General features: G+C 54.8%; 1 protein-coding gene across 1 annotated transcript in view; it reads left to right on the top strand.

Annotated features, from left to right (window-relative positions):
• The first annotated feature begins 4,071 nt into the window (after positions 1 to 4,071).
• bcl9l (bcl9 like) overlaps positions 4,072 to 7,799 on the top strand; it is a 128,653-nt gene continuing 124,925 nt past the window's right edge. Inside the window, exon 1 of the mRNA XM_087976310.1 lies at positions 4,072 to 4,364. The gene's annotated coding sequence lies outside the window, so the exon portion shown is untranslated. The remainder of the gene's footprint in view (positions 4,365 to 7,799) is intronic.

The following is a 7,799-nucleotide window of genomic DNA, read 5'->3' as shown; positions in this document are numbered from 1 at the left end:
GTGTCAGTATTTGGTGTGTAAATGTGTGTGTACATTTTGTGAGTGAGCATGTGTCACTGTGTGAATGAGTATTCAGTTTGTGTCAGTGTGTGAGCATATATTCCATGTGCCAGTGTGACTATGTATTTAGTGTATCTATGTCAGTGTGTGTTTACTGTGTGTGCCAGTATTCTTTGTGTAAACTAGTGTGTACTGTGGGTATCAGAGTGTGTACATTCTATGTGCGTATATCTCAGGATGTATATCCTGCATGTGTGTCAGTGTGTGCGTATCAGTGTGAGTGTGTGCTGTGTGTATGTCAGTGTTTCTTGCATGTGTGTCAGTGCACGTGTATCAATGTGTGTACTGTGTATGAATATCAGTCTGTGTGTCTTGCATGTGTGTCAGTGTGTGTGTATCCTGCATGTCAGTATGTGTTTATTCTGTGTCAGTGTGTATTTTCAGTGTGAAAGTGTGCAAATCGTACGTGTCAATTATGTGTACTTTCCATATGTCAGAGTGAATGTGTGTATGTGTGTGTGTGTTTGTCAGTGTGAGTATTCAATGGGTATGTGTTCTGTACATGTGTCAGTGTATGTGCTGTGTGTGTAAGGTTGTGTGCCTGTTTCAATCTGTCAATTCTGTGTCAGTAAATGTCTGTATTGTATTGGCCACAAAGGCAATTCACCATATTCCATGTCCATAAGACAATAAGATATAGGAGCAGAATGAGGCCATTCAGTCCACTGTATCCAGGCCCCTCAGTATGCTGTAACTTTCCTTCTAAACTCAGTTTCATACTGTACTAAGGACACTCCACCCACAAAGAGCTATTTGACCTCACGAGAGCATGGAAAACACCAGGTTAGAAACTTAGTCCAATTCCTCTTTGAGCGCTACTCTGGCCCGGGAGTCCCAACTGTTTGCCTGGTGAACATTACCCAAGTGGTACCTCCTTGTAAATGGAAATATCCACGCTAACCAGAGCGAGGCTGTTTCCTCACATAGTCAATCAGTTCATTCACGGGTTGACAATGTCACCTCCTGCCAAGTAGCCCGGATCCAGCCTTGCACAACCTTACACTCATGGATTTGGTCTGGGTGTATTGTAGTGGCTGTACGTCACATGTCAGTGTATTTGTGAACTGACTGCAGGAATATTTTGTGTTCACACATTGTGTACTCAGGGTGTTCAGTGCATTAGCAACACAGGATTAGGAAACCATTCAAGCCCTCCAGCCTGTTCCATCAGTCACATTACAACCAGTTTTACACTAACTCCTGATATCTGCTTTGGTTCTGTAATTCCTAATACCCAAGCCTAACATGGATCGACAGTCACAGTTTTCAAATTCTTCATTGACCCTCACTATTCAGCTGCAGAACCTTTGAAATAGGAATTCCAGGTTCCCCAGTCACCTTTGTGTTTTCTGACATTAACCCTGGACGCTCTGGGTAAAGAATTAAGGTTCAGGTCCCCTTTACGCAGACTCTCCAGCTCCAGAGGAAATAATTTCTCTTCACTGACCCATCTCAATCCTTTAATTATATTAACAAAAGGCCTCAAATAGATCAACATTTACTCCACCATATTCAAAACAGTACAACTCCAGCATAAAGTGAAGACTGCAGATGCTAGAGATCAGAGTTGAGAGTGTGGTGCTGGAAAGAGAGACAGGAAGGCTGTCTGGGACAAAGCTCACTGTAACCACAGTCTGCTCATTAAATGCACACACAGACAGCTCTCACACCTTGATCATGAAACACTTTGATCATAGGTAGTAAGTCCAGCTCATGCACTGTGTCCAGTCAGTACAGCAACAGTGATCCTGGATGCTGAGAGATTTTTAGTGTATTATAACATACCAAGAACTTGGAGGAGCAGAAATACAAAATTTGAATCAGAGCCACATAAAGAGATATTTGGGCAGTTTAATTGCTAAAATCTTGGTACTGGCAGTAGATTTTAAAATGGAAAGAGCTGCTCCAGCCATAGCCCGCCCTCTCTGGCATGTTCTGTTCAGTTCAGGACAACCCACCTTGAGAAGGATGAATTGGCTGGAGGGGGCTGCTGATTCACCACAATGCAAATAGGACTGAAACGGTTAAATTGTGAGGATAGATTGCGTATGCTCGAGTTGTTAGAGTGTGGTGCTGGAAAAGCACAGCAGGTCAGGCAGCATCCGTGGAGCAGGAAGATCGACGTTTCAAGCAAGAGCCCTTCATCAGGAATGAGAGGTTAGTGAGCAAACTAACTTTGGTTAATGTAAACTAAGAACTGTCTGTCTGTGTCGTGAAGTGATCAGACTGTGTTTAGAATGAATTTAGTGAGCAGACTGTGTTTAGCGCATGTTACAGTACAGCAGGAGGCCATTCAGCCTCATCCTGTCTCTTATCAATTGGACTTGGTGCCAATTTGTTGCCTTTTCCTGTAAGCACATTGATTCAATTTAAATACTCTCCTGAACCTGCCTCCATCACACTCCCAAGCAGTGCATTCCAGACTCAGTATATGAAAAGATTCTTCTCACCTCACATTTGCCTCTTCTGCAAAACATCTTTAAACTGTGCCCCCTGGTTCACAATCATTTTACAAGTGGGAACAGTTTCCACTCTGTGCAGACCCCTTGTGATTGTGAAAACCTCTATCATGCCTTCTCTCTGCCTTGTTGTCCCCAAGGAAAACAGTCCCAATCTCTCCAACTTTCCTCAAAACATGAGGAATCTCATCTTATGAACCATTCTCATATCTTCTGCACTTTTCCGATGCATTCACATCCTTCCTGTAATGTGCCACCCTGAACTGGAGACAATACTCCTGCTGAGGTGTGACCCATTCTTATATCAGTTCATCACAACCTCCCTGATATCATACTCTAGGCCCTTATTGACAAAGCCTGGAATACAGATGCTTTACCTGTCCTGTCACCTTCAGTAACATCTGTACATGTACACCCAAGAGTCTCTGCTCCTGCACATCCTTTAGAATGTTACCCTTTATTTTATACTCCCTCTCTCACTCACTCTCTCTGTTTGTGGTGTAGAAATGTATCACCTCACATTTCTCTGCAGTGAATTTTATCTGCCAACTATTCACCAATTTGTCAATGTCCTTTTGAAGTTTTACACTGTCCTCAGAATTTACAAGGCTCTCAAATTGTGTGTCAAATGCAAACTTTGAAATTGTTCTGTATACACCAAGATAATCTGTGTATATCAGAAAAAGCCAGGGTCTCAATACTGGCCCCTGGGGAACCCCACGATGAACTTTTCTCCAGCCATAACCCTCCATTTCCTATTCCTCAGCCAACTTTGTATCCACATCACGGTTGTCCCTTTCAATCCATGACTGATAGCTTTCCACACAAGTCTGTTGTGTGGCACTGTACAGAATGTCTTTTGTAAGATCATGTAGGACACATCAACAGCATTACCCTAATCACCCCTCTCTGTTACCACTTGTGGTGTCACCCTTGAAACCAGGGAAGTTTGAAAGATTACTCCCAGTGTCTGCATTTTCCATTTTATTTCCTCCAATATCATTAGATGAATCTCATCTGGTCCCTGTGCCTTAGTAATATTAAAAAACTACAGCTTATCCAATACCTCCTCCTTATCAAGTTTAAATCTTTCTAACACAAACAAAAACAGAAATTGCTGGAAAAGCTCAGCCGGTCTGGCAGCATCTGTGCAGAGAAATCAGAAATCCAGTGACCCTTTCACAGAACATACATTAAAATCTTTCTAATGCGGAGCTTCCTCGTCCCTCACCATGGCTTGGACAATGTCTGCTTCCTGAGTAAAGACAGTATTTCATTTATTAATCCTGCCTTGCCTCCATGTGGAAACCTTGTTGGTCCCAGAACTTCTCCTTTTATTCTAGATGTGCCGATAGCAGACTTTGGAATTTCCTTTTATGTTAACCTTGTTGGTAATTTCCCTTTGCTTTTTCACCTCCCTCCTGTAATCAGTTCGGTTTGGTGTGAGTGTACCCGTTCAGTGTGTGTCTGTTGAATGGGGGAGTGCTCCTGCAGCGTGTGAGTGTGAGTGTGAGCTGAGTGTTGGTGCCGCTGGGAGTTGCTGTGGGAGGGAGCGGGGACTCTTATTGTGACACGGCGGCTCCCTCAGCCCCCTTCCCCGGGCTCCTCCACCACTCGCTGCCGTTTGACAACAAGAGAAGCGGCGGTGCCGAGCAGCGGGACACAGGGAGAGGCCGGGCCCACGGCTGCGGCTGACGGGATTGCCTTGTGGCCGGGCCGAGGGGAGGCGGCAGGAGGACCAGGGACACCGCCGCCGAGCCCGAGGCCCCCGGTCATGGGCCACGGGACGAGGAGGAGGCCGAGGCCGCGCTCAGCAGCGACATGAGGCGAGCGCCGGGGAGCCAGGTACGTGCGGCCGGCCGGGGGACAGGTGAGAGAGGGCGGCGGGGCCCCGCGGATACGGCCCCCAGCTGCTACATTGTAACAAGTAACAAGTAACATTGTATCGGGGGGAGGGGGGAGCGGGCGGTAACATTGTATCGGGGGGGAGGGGGGTAGCGGGCGGTAACATTGTATCGGGGGGGGGAGGGGGGTAGCGGGCGGTAACATTGTATCGGGGGGGAGGGGGGAGGGGGGAGCGGGCGGTAACATTGTATCGGGGGGAGGGGGGTAGCGGGCGGTAACATTGTATCGGGGGGGGGAGGGGGGTAGCGGGCGGTAACATTGTATCGGGGGGGAGGGGGGTAGCGGGCGGTAACATTGTATCGGGGGGTGGAGCGGGGTAGCGGGCGGTAACATTGTATCGGGGGGGAGGGGGGAGCGGGGCGGTAACATTGTATCGGGGGGAGGGGGGGAGCGGGCGGGTAACATTGTATCGGGGGGAGGGGGGTAGCGGGCGGTAACATTGTATCGGGGGGAGGGGGGAGCGGGGCGGTAACATTGTATCGGGGGGGGGAAAGGGGGGTAGCGGGCGGGTAACATTGTATCGGGGGGAGGGGGGGAGCGGGCGGGTAACATTGTATCGGGGGGAGGGGGGTAGCGGGCGGGTAACATTGTATCGGGGGGAGGGGGGTAGCGGGCGGTAACATTGTATCGGGGGGAGGGGGGGAGCGGGGCGGTAACATTGTATCGGGGGGAGGGGGGTAGCGGGCGGTAACATTGTATCGGGGGGGGAAAGGGGGGTAGCGGGCGGGTAACATTGTATCGGGGGAGGGGGGAGCGGGCGGTAACATTGTATCGGGGGGAGGGGGTAGCGGGCGGTAACATTGTATCGGGGGGAGGGGGGTAGCGGGCGGTAACATTGTATCGGGGGGAGGGGGGTAGCGGGCGGTAACATTGTATCGGGGGGAGGGGGGAGCGGGCGGTAACATTGTATCGGGGGGAGGGGGGGTAGCGGGCGGTAACATTGTATCGGGGGGAGGGGGGGTAGCGGGCGGGTAACATTGTATCGGGGGGGGGAAAGGGGGGTAGCGGGCGGTAACATTGTATCGGGGGAGGGGGGAGCGGGCGGTAACATTGTATCGGGGGGAGGGGGGGAGCGGGCGGTAACATTGTATCGGGGGGAGGGGGGAGCGGGGCGGTAACATTGTATCGGGGGGAGGGGGGAGCGGGCGGGTAACATTGTATCGGGGGGAGGGGGGAGCGGGGGCGGTAACATTGTATCGGGGGGAGGGGGGAGCGGGCGGTAACATTGTATCGGGGGGAGGGGGGAGCGGGCGGTAACATTGTATCGGGGGGAGGGGGGGAGCGGGCGGTAACATTGTATCGGGGGGAGGGGGGAGCGGGCGGTAACATTGTATCGGGGGGAGGGGGGGAGCGGGCGGTAACATTGTATCGGGGGGAGGGGGGGTAGCGGGCGGTAACATTGTATCGGGGGGAGGGGGGGTAGCGGGCGGTAACATTGTATCGGGGGGGAGGGGGGGTAGCGGGCGGTAACATTGTATCGGGGGGAGGGGGGGAGCGGGCGGGTAACATTGTATCGGGGGGGAGGGAGGAGCGGGCGGGTAACATTGTATCGGGGGGAGGGGGTATCGGGGGGAGGGGGGTAGCGGGCGGTAACATTGTGTCGGGGGGGAGGGGGGAGCGGGCGGGTAACATTGTATCGGGGGGGAGGGGGGAGCGGGCGGTAACATTTATTCGAGGGAGGGGGGGTAGCGGGCAGTAACATTGTATCGGGGGGGAGGGGGGGAGCGGGCGGTAACATTGTATCGAGGGGAGGGGAGTAGCGGGCGGTAACATTGTATCCGGGGGGGAGGGGGTAGCGGGCAGTAACATTGTATCGGGGGGAGGGGGGTAGCGGCCGGTAACATTGTATCGGGGGGAGGGGGGTAGCGGGCGGTAACATTGTATCGGGGGGAGAGGGGTAGCGGGCGGTAACATTGTATCGGGGGGAGGGGGGAGCGGGCGGTAACATTGTATCGGGGAGGGGGGGGTAGCGGGGCGGTAACATTGTATCGGGGGGGAGCGGGCGGTAACATTGTATCGGGGGGCGGGGGGGAGCGGGCGGTAACATTGTATCGGGGAAGGGGGGAGCGGGCGGTAACATTGTATCGGGGGGAGGGGGGAGCGGGCGGTAACATTGTATCGGGGGGAGGGGGTAGCGGGCGGTAACATTGTATCGGGGGGGAGGGGGGTATCGGGGGGAGGGGGGGTAGCGGGCGGTAACATTGTATCGGGGGGAGGGGGGTATCGGGGGGGGGGGGGTAGCGGGCGGTAACATTGTATCGGGGGGAGGGGGTAGCGGGCGGTAACATTGTATCGGGGGGAGGGGGGTAGCGGGCGGTAACATTGTATCCGGGGGAGGGGGGTAGTGAGCGGTAACGTTGTATCGGGGCGAGGGGGGTAGCGGGCGGTAACATTGTATCGGGGGAGGGGGGTAGCGGGCGGTAACATTGTATCGGGGGGAGGGGGGTAGCGGCCGGTAACATTGTATCGGGTGGCGGGGGGGAGCGGGCGGTAACATTGTATCGGGGGGGCGGGGGGGAGCGGGCGGTAACATTGTATCGGGGAGGAGGGGGGGTAGCGGGCGGTAACATTGTATCGGGGGAGGGGGGGTAGCGGGCGGTAACATTGTATCGGGGGGAGGGGGGTAGCGGGCGGTAACATTGTATCGGGGGGGAGGGGGGTAGCGGGCGGTAACATTGTATCGGGGGGGGAGGGGGGGGTAGCGGGCGGTAACATTGTATCGGGGGGGAGGGGGGGTAGCGGGCGGTAACATTGTATCGGGGGGTAGGGGGGTAGCGGGCGGTAACATTGTATCGGGGGGGAGGGGGGGTAGCGGGCGGTAACATTGTATCGGGGGGGAGGGGGGTAGCGGGCGGTAACATTGTATCGGGGGGGAGGGGGGTAGCGGGCGGTAACATTGTATCGGGCGGAGGGGGGTAGCGGGCGGTAACATTGTATCGGGGGGGAGGGGGGTAGCGGGCGGTAACATTGTATCGGGGGGGAGGGGGGGGTAGCGGGCGGTAACATTGTATCGGGGGGAGGGGGAGCGGGCGGTAACATTGTATCGGGGGGGAAGGGGGGAGCGGGCGGTAACATTGTATCGCGGGGGAGGGGGGAGCGGGCGGTAACATTGTATCGGGGGGGAGGGCGGAGCGGGCGGTAACATTGGATGGCGGGGGGGCAGGGGGAGCGGGCGGTAACATTGTATCGCGGGGGGAGGGGGGAGCGGGCGGTAACATTGTATCGCGGGGGGAGCGGGCGGTAACATTGAATCGCGGGGGGGCAGGGGGAGCGGGGCGGTAACATTGTATCGTGGGGGGAAGAGGGGAGCGGGCGGGTAACATTGTATCGCGGGGGGGCAGGGAGGAGCGGGCGGTAACATTGTATCGCTGGGGG

This window comes from Chiloscyllium plagiosum, unplaced genomic scaffold (assembly GCF_037043375.1).
Source record: "Chiloscyllium plagiosum isolate Xiang-an unplaced genomic scaffold, Cpla_swu_hap1 HiC_scaffold_29, whole genome shotgun sequence".
In the NCBI taxonomy this organism is placed as follows: domain Eukaryota; kingdom Metazoa; phylum Chordata; class Chondrichthyes; order Orectolobiformes; family Hemiscylliidae; genus Chiloscyllium; species Chiloscyllium plagiosum.
The sequence above is the reverse complement of the archived record's forward strand: the minus strand, read 5'-3'. Positions and strand labels throughout refer to the sequence as shown.